Source organism: Triticum aestivum, chromosome 4D (assembly GCF_018294505.1).
Source record: "Triticum aestivum cultivar Chinese Spring chromosome 4D, IWGSC CS RefSeq v2.1, whole genome shotgun sequence".
Taxonomy (NCBI): Eukaryota; Viridiplantae; Streptophyta; class Magnoliopsida; order Poales; family Poaceae; genus Triticum; species Triticum aestivum.
Window position 1 is genome coordinate 287,568,713 of NC_057805.1, and position 9,155 is coordinate 287,577,867.

A 9,155-nucleotide genomic window follows, 5' to 3' on the forward strand; every position below is an offset into this window, starting at 1 on the left:
CGCGCCACGCGGCGGTGCAGGCGGCGGTGGACGTTGTTCGGCGCAGGCGGACGCGTCCGGCGGCGCGGTGGGAAAATTTTAGGGTTCCGACTGCAGTTGCGTTTTTCGGGATGCCCACATATAAATAGGTAGAGGGAGCTAGGAGACTCCAAATGAGGTGCGGTTTTCGCCCACACGATCGTGATCGAACGACCTAGAGCATGGAAGAGAGTTTGGTGAGTTTTGGGCTGGTTTTAGAGGGGGGTTTTGCTGGACACTCAAATGGACTTTGCGGAAGCCCGGTTAACCGTTGGAGTACCAAACGACCTCCGAATGGAACGAAACTTGACCGGTGGTTTTCAGGTGGTATATTAAGACCACTTGACAAGCCTCGGTCCATTCCGAGAAAGTTTGACACACGCACACGAAAGAAAACATAAGGGGTGCACCGAAGGAGATAGGAGCGCCGGATTGGAAAACGGATAACGGGGAAAATGGTCGGATGCATGAGACGAACACGTATGCGAATGCAATGCACATGATGACATGATATGAAAATGCATGACTTGACAAATACAAAACGAAAAACAAAACCCGACAACGGAGGGAAAATCATATCACATAGCCGGAAATGGCAAGAGTCGGAGTTACAAATATGGCAAGTTACATGCGGGGTGTTACAGGGACGTCCCACCTTTGGGGACAAAACGACGTCCATTGCCTCTTATTGCTTCCAATTTTTTTCTCGTGTCAACATAGAACACCAGGAGTGTTGTGTGAATTTTTGTGATTTTTCGGGGTTCGTTTGGACATTTTTATGCATTAACTAAGTTTTCAATGGATTTATGTGCATAATTCAAATTTGAACTACATGCACATGCTCCAGTGCATATAAATTGGGTGAAAAATCAAATATGTGTCCTTGGGTGCATGCTTAGGTCCCATGCAAGAAAAGGGAATGAATTTCGAACACCAGGGCACCGTTGATTGCCGGCAAAACATTGAGATGCCTGGTTTTTAAATTCTAGTAAATCCAAAACTCGTCTGAAATTCATAAAACTTGGCATGCTATCATGGAGCGAAATCAACATGCCGTGGTAAAAATTTTGTCCCATTTGGGGCAGGTTTGGGTATATGCTTCTCACAAACCGGAGCTTCTCACAACAAGCATGACGGTTTTCGGTAGGGAACGTCCCACCTTTGGGGACGAAACGATATCCATTGCCTCTTATTGCTTCCAATTTTTTTTCTCGTGTCAACATAGAACAACAGGAGTGTTGTGTGAATTTTTGTGATTTTTTGGGGTTCGTTTGGACATTTTTATGCATTAACTGAGTTTTCAATGCATTTATGTGCATAATTCAAATTTGAACTACATGCACATTCTCCAGTTCATATAAATTGGTTGAAAAATCAAATATGTGTCCTTGGGTGGATGCTTAGATCCCATGCAAGAAAAGGAAATGAATTTCGAACACCAGGGCACCGTTGATTGCCGGCAAAACATTGAGATGCCTGGTTTTTAAATTCTAGTAAATCCAAAACTCGTCTGATATTCATAAAACTTGACATGCTATCATGGAGCGGCATCAACATGCCGTGGTACAAATTTTGTCCCACTTGGGGCAGGTTTGGGTATATGCTTCTCACAAACCGGAGCTTCTCACAACAAGCATGACGGTTTTCGGTAGGGAACGTCCCACCTTTGGGGACGAGACGATATCCATTGCCTCTTATTGCTTCCAAAATTTCCCTCATGTCCACATAGAACAACAGGAGTGTTGTGTGATTTTTGTGATTTTTGGGGTTCGTTTGGACATTTTTATGCAGTAACTGTGTTTTCAATGCTTTTATGTGCATAATTCAAATTTGAACTACATGCACATTCTCCATTTCATATGAATTGGTTGAAAAATCAAATATGTGTCCTTGGGTGCATGCTTAGGTCCCATGCAAGAAATGGGAATGAATTTCGAACACCAGGGCATTGTTGATTGCCGGCAAAACATTGAGATGCCTGGTTTTTAAATTCTAGTAAATCCAAAACTCGTTTGAAATTCATAAAACTTGGCATGCTATCATGGAGCGGCATCAACATGTCGTGGTACAAATTTTGTCCCATTTTGGGCAGGTTTGGGTATATGCTTCTCACAAACCGGAGCTTCTCACAACAAGCATGACGGTTTTCGGTAGGGAACGTCCCACCTTTGGGGACGAAACGATAACCATTGCCTCTTATTGCTTCCAATTTTTTTCTCGTGTCAACATAAAACAACAGGAGTGTTGTGTGAATTTTTGTGATTTTTCGGGGTTCGTTTGGACATTTTTATGCATTAACTAAGTTTTCAATGCATTTATGTGCATAATTACAATTTGAACTACATGCACATGCTGAAGTGCATATAAATCGGTTGCAAAATCAAATCTGTATCCTTGGGCGCATCCTTAGGTCCCATGCAAGAAATGGGAATGAATTTCGAACACCAGGGCACCGTTGATTGCCGGCAAAACATTGAGATGCTGGTTTTTAAATTCTAGTAAATCCAAAACTCGTCTGAAATTCATGAAACTTGGCATGCTATCATGGAGAGGCATCAACATGCCGTGGTACAAATTTTGTTCAATTTGGGGCAGGTTTAGGTATATGCTTCTCACAAACCGGAGCTTCTCACAACAAGCATGATGGTTTTCGGTAGGGAACGTCCCACCTTTGGGATGAAACAATATCCACTGCCTCTTATAGCTTCCAATTTTTTTCTCGTGTCAACATAGAACAACAAGAGTGTTGTGTGATTTTTTGGGGTTCGTTTGGACATTTTTATGCATTAATTGAGTTTTCAATGCATTTATGTGCATAATTCAAATTTGAACTACATGCACATTCTCCATTTCATAGAAATTGGTTGAAAAATCAAATATGTGTCCTTGGGTGCATGCTTAGATCCCATGCAAGAAATGGGAATGAATTTCGAACACCAGGGCACGGTTGATTGCCGGCAAAACATTGAGATGCCTGGTTTTTGAATTCTAGTAAATCCAAAACTCGTGTGAAATTCATAAAACTTGGCATGCTATCATGGAGCGACATCAACATGACGTGGTACAAATTTTGTCCCATTTGGGGCAGGTTTGGGTATATGCTTCTCACAAACCGGAGCTTCTCACAACAAGCATGACGGTTTTCGGTAGGGAACGTCCCACCTTTGGGGACGAAACGATAACCATTGCCTCTTATTGCTTCCAATTTTTTTCTCGTGTCAACATAAAACAACAGGAGTGTTGTGTGAATTTTTGTGAATTTTTGGGGTTCGTTTGGACATTTTTATGCATTAACTGAGTATTCAATGCATTTATGTGCATAATCCAAATTTGAACTACATGCACATTCTCCAGTTCATATAAATTGGTTGAAAAATAAAATATGTGTCCTTGGGTGCATGCTTAGGTCCCATGCAAGAAAAGGGAATGAATTTCAAACACCAGGGCACCGTTGATTGCCAGAAAAACATTGAGATGCCCGGTTTTTAAATTCTAGTAAATCCAAAACTCGTCTGAAATTCATAAGACTTGGCATGCTATCATGCAGCGGCATCAACATGCCGTGGTACAAATTTTGTCCCATTTGGGGCAAGTTTGGGTATATGCTTCTCACAAACCGGAGCTTCTCACAACAAGCATGACGGTTTTCGGTAGGGACCGTCCCAACTTTGGGGATGAGACGATATCCATTGCCTCTTATTGCTTCCAAATTTTCTCTCATGTCAACATAGAACAACAGGAGTGTTGTGTGAATTTTTGTTATTTTTCGGGGTTCGTTTGGACATTTTTATGCATTAACTGTGTTTTCAATGCTTTTATGTGCATAATTAAAATTTGAACTACATGCACATGCTCCAGTTCATATAAATTGGTTGAAAAATCAAATATGTGTCCTTGGGCGCATGCTTAGGTCCCATGCAAGAAATGGGAATGAATTTCAAACACCAGGGCACTGTTGATTGCCGGCCAAACATTGAGATGCCTGATTTTTAGATTCTAGTATATCCAAAACACGTCTGAAATTCACGAAACTTGGCATGTTATCATGGAGCGGCATCAGCATGCCGTGGTACAAATTTTGTCCCATTTGGGGCAGGTTTGGGTATATGCTTCTCACAAACCAGAGCTTCTCACAACAAGCATGATGGTTTTCGGTAGGGAACGTCCCACCTTTGGGGACGAAACGATATCCATTGCCTCTTTCTGCTTTCCAATTTTTTCTCATGTCAAGATAGAACAACAGGAGTGTTGTGTGATTTTTTGTGATTTTTTGGGGTTCGTTTGGACATTTTTATGCATTAACTGAGTTTTCAATGCATTTATGTGCATAATTAATATTTGAACTACATGCACGTGCTCCAGTGCATATAAATTGGTTGAAAAATCAAATATGTGTCCTTGGGTGCATGCTTAGGTCCCATGCAAGAAATGGGAATGAATTTTGAACACCAGGGCACCGTTGATTGCCGGCAAAACATTGAGATGCTGGTTTTTAAATTCTAGTAAATCCAAAACTCGTCTGAAATTCATGAAACTTGGCATGCTATCATGGAGCGGCATCAACATGCCGTGGTACAAATTTTGTTCCATTTGGGGCAGGTTTGGGTATATGCTTCTCACAAACCGGAGCTTCTCACAACAAGCATGATGGTTTTCGGTAGGGAACGTCCCACCTTTGGGGACGAAATGATATCCACTGCCTCTTACTGCTTCCAATTTTTTTCTCGTGTCAACATAGAACAACAAGAGTGTTGTGTGAATTTTTGTGAATTTTTGGGGTTCGTTTGGACATTTTTATGCATTAACTGAGTTTTCAAAGCATTTATGTGCAGAATTCAAATTTGAACTACATGCACATTCTCCATTTCATATAAATTGGTTGAAAAATCAAATATGTGTCCTTGGGTGCATGCTTAGGTCCCATGCAAGAAATGGGAATGAATTTCGAACACAAGGACACCGTTGATTGCCGGCAAAACATTGAGATGCGTGGTTTTTAAATTCTAGTAAATGCAAAACTCGTCTAAAATTCATAAAACTTGGCATGCTATCATGGAGCGGCATCAACATGTCGTGGTACAAATTTTGTCCCATTTGGGGCAGGTTTGGGTATATGCTTCTCACAAACCGGAGCTTCTCACAACAAGCATGACGGTTTTCGGTAGGGAACGTCCCACCTTTGGGGACGAAACGATAAGCATTGCCTCTTATTGCTTCCAATTTTTTTCTCATGTCAACATAGAACAACAGGAGTGTTGTGTGAATTTTTGTGATTTTTGGGGTTCGTTTGGACATTTTTATGCATTAACTGAGTTTTCAATGCATTTATGTTCATAATTCAAATTTGAAGTACATGCACATTTTCTAGTTCATATAAATTGGTTGAAAAATCAAATATGTGTCCTTGGGTGCATGCTTAGTTCCCATGCAAGAAAAGGAATGAATTTCGAACACCAGGGCACCGTTGATTGCCGGAAAAACATTGAGATGCCCGGTTTTTAAATTCTAGTAAATCCAAAACTCGTCTGAAATTCATAAGACTTGGCATGCTATCATGCAGCGGCATCAACATGCCGTGGTACAAATTTTGTCCCATTTGGGGCAGGTTTGGGTATATGCTTCTCACAAACCGGAGCTTCTCACAACAAGCATGCCGGTTTTTGGTAGGGAACGTCCCACCTTTGGGGACGAGACGATATCCATTGCCTCTTATTGCTTCCAAATTTTCTCTCATGTCAACATAGAACAACAGGAGTGTTGTGTGAATTTTTGTGATTTTTCGGGGTTCGTTTGGACATTTTTATGCATTAACTGTGTTTTCAATGCTTTTATGTGCATATTAAAATTTTAACTACATGCACATGCTCCAGTTCATATAAATTGGTTGAAAAGTCAAATATGTGTCCTTGGGTGCATGCTTAGGTCCCATGCAAGAAATGGGAATGAATTTCGAACACCAGGGCACAGTTGATTGCCGGCAAAAAATTGAGATGCTGGTTTTTAAATTCTAGTAAATCCAAAACTCATCTGAAATTCATGAAACTTGGCATGCTATCATGGAGCGGCATCAACATGCCGTGGTACAAATTTTGTTCCATTTGGGGCAGGTTTGGGTATATGCTTCTCACAAACCGGAGCTTCTCACAACAAGCATGATGGTTTTCGGTAGGGAACGTCCCACCTTTGGGGACGAAACGATATCCACTACCTCTTATTGCTTCCAATTTTTTTCTCGTGTCAACATAGAACAACAAGAGTGTTGTGTGAATTTTTGTGATTTTTTGGGGTTCGTTTGGACATTTTTATGCATTAACTGAGTTTTCAATGCATTTATGTGCATAATTCAAATTTGAACTACATGCACATTCTCCATTTCATATAAATTGGTTGAAAAATCAAATATGTGTCCTTGGGTGCATGCTTAGGTCCCATGCAAGAAATGGGAATGAATTTCAAACACCAGGGCACCGTTGATTGCCGGCAAAACATTGAGATGCCTGATTTTTAAATTCTAGTAAATCCAAAAGTCGTCTCGAATTCATAAAACTTGGCATGCTATCGTGGAGCGGCATCAACATGCCATGGTACAAATTTTGTCCCATTTGGGGCAGGTTTGGGTATATGCTTCTCACAAACCGGAGCTTTTCACAACAAGCATGACGGTTTTCGGTAGGGAACGTCCCACCTTTGGGGACGAAACGATAACCATTGCCTCTTATTGCTTCCAATTTTTTTCTCGTGTCAACATAGAACAACAGGAGTGTTGTGTGAATTTTTGTGATTTTTTGGGGTTCGTTTGGACATTTTTATGCATTAACTGAGTTTTCAATGCATTTATGTGCATAATTCAAATTTGAAGTACATGCACATTCTCCAGTTCATATAAATTGGTTGAAAAATCAAATATGTGTCCTTGGGTGCATGCTTAGGTCCCATGCAAGAAAAGGGAATGAATTTCGAACACCAGGGCACCGTTGATTGCCGGAAAAACATTGAGATGCCCGGTTTTTAAATTCTAGTAAATCCAGAACTCGTCTTAAATTCATAAGACTTGGCATGCTATCATGCAGCGGCATCAACACGCCGTGGTACAAATTTTGTCCCATTTGGGGCAGGTTTGGGTCTATGCTTCTCACAAACCGGAGCTTCTCACAACAAGCATGACGGTTTTCGGTAGGGAACGTCCCACCTTTGGGGATGAGACGATATCCATTGCCTCCTATTGCTTCCAAATTTTCTCTCATGTCAACATAGAACAACAGGAGTGTTGTGTGAATTTTTGTGATTTTTCGGGGTTCGTTTGGACATTTTTATGCATTAACTGTGTTTTCAATGCTTTTATGTGCATATTAAAATTTGAACTACATGCACATGCTCCAGTTCATATAAATTGGTTGAAAATCAAATATATGTCCTTGGGCGCATGATTAGGTCCCATGCAAGAAATGGGAATGAATTTCAAACACCAGGGCACTGTTGATTGCTGGCCAAACATTGAGATGCCTGGTTTTTAGATTCTAGTATATCCAAAACACGTCTGAAATTCATGAAACTTGGCATGCTATCATGGAGCGGCATCAACATGCCGTGGTACAAATTTTGTCCCATTTGGGGTAGGTTTGGGTATATGCTTCTCACAAACAGGAGCTTCTCACAACAAGCATGATGGTTTTCGGTAGGGAATGTCCCACCTTTCGGGACGAAACGATATCCATTGCCTCTTATTGCTTTCCAATTTTTTCTCGTGTCAAGATAGAACAACAGGAGTGTTGTGTAATTTTTTGTGATTTTTTGGTGTTCGTTTGGACATTTTTATACATTAACTGAGTTTTCAATGCATTTATGTGCATAATTCAAATTTGAACTACATGCACATGCTCCAGTGCATATAAATTGGTTGAAAAATCAAATATGTATCCTTGGGTGCATGCTTAGGTCCCATGCAAGAAATGGGAATGAATTTCGAACACCAGGGCCCCGTTGATTGCCTGTAAAACATTGAGATGCCTGGTTTTTAAATTCTAGTAAATCCAAAACTCGTCTGAAATTGATGAAAAAACTTGGCATGCTATCATGGAGCGGCATCAACATGCCGTGGTACAAATTTTGTTCCATTTGGGGCAGGTTTGGGTATATGCTTCTCACAACAAGCATGATGGTTTTCGGTAGGGAACGTCCCACCTTTGGGGACGAAATGATATCCATTGCCTCTTATTGCTTTCCAATTTTTTCTCGTGTCAAGATAGAACAACAGGAGTGTTGTGTGAATTTTTGTGATTTTTTGGGATTCGTTTGGACATTTTTATGCATTAACTGAGTTTTCAATGCATTTATGTGCATAATTCAAATTTGAACTACATGCACATTCTCCATTTCATATAAATTGGTTGAAAAATCAAATATGTGTCCTTGGGTGCATGCTTAGGTCCCATGCAAGAAATGGGAATGAATTTCGAACACCAGGGCACCGTTGATTGCCGGCAAAACATTGAGATGCCTGGTTTTTAAATTCTAGTAAATCCAAAACTCGTCTGAAATTCATAAAACTTGGCATGCTATCATGCAGCGGCATCAACATGCCGTGGTACAAATTTTGTCCCATTTGGGGCAGGTTTGGGTATATGCTTCTCACAAACCGGAGCTTCTCACAACAAGCATGACGGTTTTCGGTAGGGAACGTCCCACCTTTGGGGACGAGACGATATCCATTGCCTCTTATTGCTTCCAAATTTTCTCTCATGTCAAATAGAACAACAGGAGTGTTGTGTGAATTTTTGTGATTTTTCGGGGTTCGTTTGGACATTTTTATGCATTAACTGTGTTTTCAATGCTTTTATGTGCATAATTAAAATTTGAACTACATGCACATGCTCCAGTTCATATAAATTGGTTGAAAAATCAAATATGTGTCCTTGGGCGCATGCTTAGGTCCCATGCAAGAAATGGGAATGAATTTCAAACACCAGGGCACTGTTGATTGCCGGCCAAACATTGAGATGCCTGATTTTTAGATTCTAGTATATCCAAAACACGTCTGAAATTCATGAAACTTGGCATGCTATCATGGAGCGGCATCAACATGCTGTGGTACAAATTTTGTCCCATTTGGGGTAGGTTTGGGTATATGCTTTTCACAA